Consider the following 4,060-nt stretch of genomic DNA (forward strand, 5'->3'; position numbering starts at 1 on the left):
CCAGTGTGAAGACTGATGGCCTAAAAAAAACTGAATTTTCGCTGGAAGCGGTCTGTTTCAATCGTTAAAAACCTTTCAGCAGCCAGGATCGTATAAAATATTTCTTTATTTACGACAACCAGTTTCAACAGACTTCGCTGTCATCAACTTTTTGTTGTAAAATATGTTCATTTTACGCTGTACCTCACACAAAAGATGCCAAGCGGAAGCAAATCAGCACATTATAAAAGATTTGTCGTCGCTAAAATATCTAAAAACATAAAACACCTTGTGCAGAAGGCCAGATGATTGTTACATCATATAGACATCACACACAATAGCACATCTGTTTACATATGCTGGACATATTCTAAGCAAAACTACGACGTGACATCGACTCGAAGTCTGAAGTAATGCTGGAGGGAACTGACACCATGAATGTTCCAGGGCTGTCCATAAACCAGTAAGAGTAAGAGACGGTGGACATCACTTCTGAACAGGTCGTTGCAAGGCGTCCCACATGTGCTCAGTAATGTTCATGTCAGCGGGGTTTGGTGGCCAGCAGAAGTGTATAAACTCAGAAGCTATTCTGTAGCAATTGGGGGAGGGGGGGTGGCGCATTGACCTGCTGGAATTTCTGGACATGGGGGAGGTAGGGGGCGCATTGACCTGCTGGAAGTCCGTCGGAGTGCACAATGGACATAGATAGATGCAGGTGATCAGACATCTACATCTACATCTACATTCATACTCCGCAAGCCACCCAACGGTGTGTGGCGGAGGGCACTTTACGTGCCACTGTCATTACCTCCCTTTCCTGTTCCAGTCGCGTATGGTTCGCGGGAAGAACGACTGTCTGTAAGCCTCCGTGCGCGCTCTAATCTCTCTAATTTTACATTCGTGATCTCCTCGGGAGGTATAAGTAGGGGGAAGCAATATACTCGATACCTCATCCAGAAACGCACCCTCTCGAAACCTGGCGAGCAAGCTACACCGCGATGCAGAGCGCCTCTCTTCCAGAGTCTGCCACTTGAGTTTGCTAAACATCTCCGTAACGCTATCACGGTTACCAAATAACCCTGTGACGAAACGCGCCGCTCTTCTTTGGATCTTCTCTATCTCCTCCGTCAACCCGATCTGGTACGGATCCCACACTGATGAGCAATACTCAAGTATAGGTCGAACGAGTGTTTTGTAAGCCACCTCCTTTGTTGATGGACTACATTTTCTAAGCACTCTCCCAATAAATCTCAACCTGGCACCCGCCTTACCAACAATTAATTTTATATGATCATTCCACTTCAAATCGTTCCGCACGCATACTCCCAGATATTTTACAGAAGTAACTGCTACCAGTGTTTGTTCCGCTATCATATAATCATACAATAAAGGATCCTTCTTTCTATGTATTCGCAATACATTACATTTGTCTATGTTAAGGGACAGTTGCCACTCCCTGCACCAAGTGCCTATCCGCTGCAGATCTTCCTGCATTTCGCTACAATTTTCTAATGCTGCAACTTCTCTGTATACTACAGCATCGTCCGCGAAAAGCCGCATGGAACTTCCGACACTATCTACTAGGTCATTTATATATATTGTGAAAAGCAATGGTCCCATAACACTCCCCTGTGGCACGCCAGAGGTTATTTTAACGTCTGTAGATGTCTCTCCATTGATAACAACATGCTGTGTTCTGTTTGCTAAAAACTCTTCAATCCAGCCACACAGCTGGTCTGATATTCCGTAGGCTCTTACTTTGTTTATCAGGCGACAGTGCGGAACTGTATCGAACGCCTTCCGGAAGTCAAGAAAAATAGCATCTACCTGGGAGCCTGTATCTAATATTTTCTGGGTCTCATGAACAAATAACGCGAGTTGGGTCTCACACGATCGCTGTTTCCGGAATCCATGTTGATTCCTACATAGTAGATTCTGGGTTTCCAAAAACGACATGATACTCGAGCAAAAAACATGTTCTAAAATTCTACAACAGATCGACGTCAGAGATATAGGTCTATAGTTTTGCGCATCTGCTCGACGACCCTTCTAGAAGACTGGGACTACCTGTGCTCTTTTCCAATCATTTGGAACCCTCCGTTCCTCTAGAGACTTGCGGTACACGGCTGTTAGAAGGGGGGCAAGTTCTTTCGCGTACTCTGTGTAGAATCGAATTGGTATCCCGTCACGTCCAGTGGACTTTCCTCTGTTGATTGATTTCAGTTGCTTTTCTATTCCTTGGACACTTATTTCGATGTCAGCCATTTTTTCGTTTGTGCGAGGATTTAGAGAAGGAACTGCAGTGCGGTCTTCCTCTGTGAAACAGCTTTGGAAAAAGGTGTTTAGTATTTCAGCTTTACGCGTGTCGTCCTCTGTTTCAATGCCATCATCATCCCGGAGTGTCTGGATATGCTGTTTCGAGCCACTTACTGATTTAACGTAAGACCAGAACTTCCTAGGATTTTCTGTCAAGTCTGTACATAGAATTTTACTTTCGAATTCACTGAACGCTTCTCGCATAGCCCTTCTTACGCTAACTTTGACATCGCTTAGCTGCTGTTTGTCTGAGAGGTTTTGGCTGCGTTTAAACTTGGAGTGAAGCTCTCTTTGCTTTCGCAGTAGTTTCATAACTTTGTTGTTGAACCACGGTGGGTTTTTCCCGTCCCTCACAGTTTTACTCGGCACGTACCTGTCTAAAACGCATTTTACGATTGCCTTGAACTTTTTCCATAAACACTCAACATTGTCAGTGTCGGAACAGAAATTTTCGTTTTGATCTGTTAGGTAGTCTGAAATCTGCCTTCTATTACTCTTGCTAAACAGATAAACCTTCCTCCCTTTTTTTATATTCCTATTAACTTCCTTATTCAGGGACAGGATGCTTACGTACGTGTCACCTATCAGAGTCGTATCTAGACGTATCAGGAGTACCATTTCACTCCAACAGCACATGCCCCACACCATTACAGAGCCTCCACCAGTCTGAACAGTCCCTGCTAACATGTAGGGTCCATGGATTCATGAGGTTGTCTCCGTACCTGTACACGTTCATCCGCACGATACAATTTAAACGAAACTCGTCCGAGCAGGCAACACGTTTCCAATCATCAATAGTCAATATCAGTGTTGACGGACCCAGGCGAAACGTAAAACTTTGTCTCAAGGATACACGAGAGGACCTTCGGCTCCGAAAGCCCATATCGATGATGTTTCGTTGAATGGTTCACACGCTGAGACTTGTTGATGGCCCAGGTTTGAAATCCGCAGCAATTTGCGAAAGGGTTGCACTTCTGTCACATTGAACAATTCTGTTCAGTCGTCGTCGGTCACGTTCTTGCAGGACTTTTTTCCAGCCGCATCGATGTGGGGGCGGTTTGTGTTTTATCGCATTCCCAATATACACGGTACGCCCGTGAAATGGTCGTGCTGGAAAATCCCCACTTCATCGCTACCTCGGAGATGCTGTGTCGTATCGCTCGTGCGTTGACTATAACACCATGTTCGACGTACAAACTCACTTAAATCCTGATGATCTGCCATCGTAGCAGCCGTAACTGATCTAACAACAGCGCCAGACACTTGCTGTCTTATATAGGCGTTGGCGACCGCAGCGCCGTATTCTGCCTGTTTACGTACCTCCGTATTCGAACACGCATGCCTGTACCAGTTTATTTGGCGCTTCAGTGTATATGGACACGCTTTACGTTTTGAAATATTTTAGCGACGGCAAAACTTTAAAAATTAAAATTTGAAACAATTTTGATCTCAATTTTTGTAATGGAGTGAGTGACCGGTTTCGACTCTATGAGTCATCTGCAGACTCTGTAAAGATATATTGCCAAAGTAGTTTAGACGTTATAATAAGCGTATAAAAATATATAAAAATAAGATAAATAGTAATAAATTATACCTAGAGCGGTGGATGGACACTGCTACATGAGTTCCGTCGATCCTGAACTGCTGACTATATGGAGGGAACGGGTATTAATAGGGCTGGACACACCCATCGTTCTGAGCACGACATCATAAGTAGCCAATAGAAATGATTAGATACCTTAATACCTAACTACGAAGGAACAGT

This window comes from Schistocerca nitens, chromosome 10 (assembly GCF_023898315.1).
Source record: "Schistocerca nitens isolate TAMUIC-IGC-003100 chromosome 10, iqSchNite1.1, whole genome shotgun sequence".
NCBI classification, from domain to species: Eukaryota; Metazoa; Arthropoda; class Insecta; order Orthoptera; family Acrididae; genus Schistocerca; species Schistocerca nitens.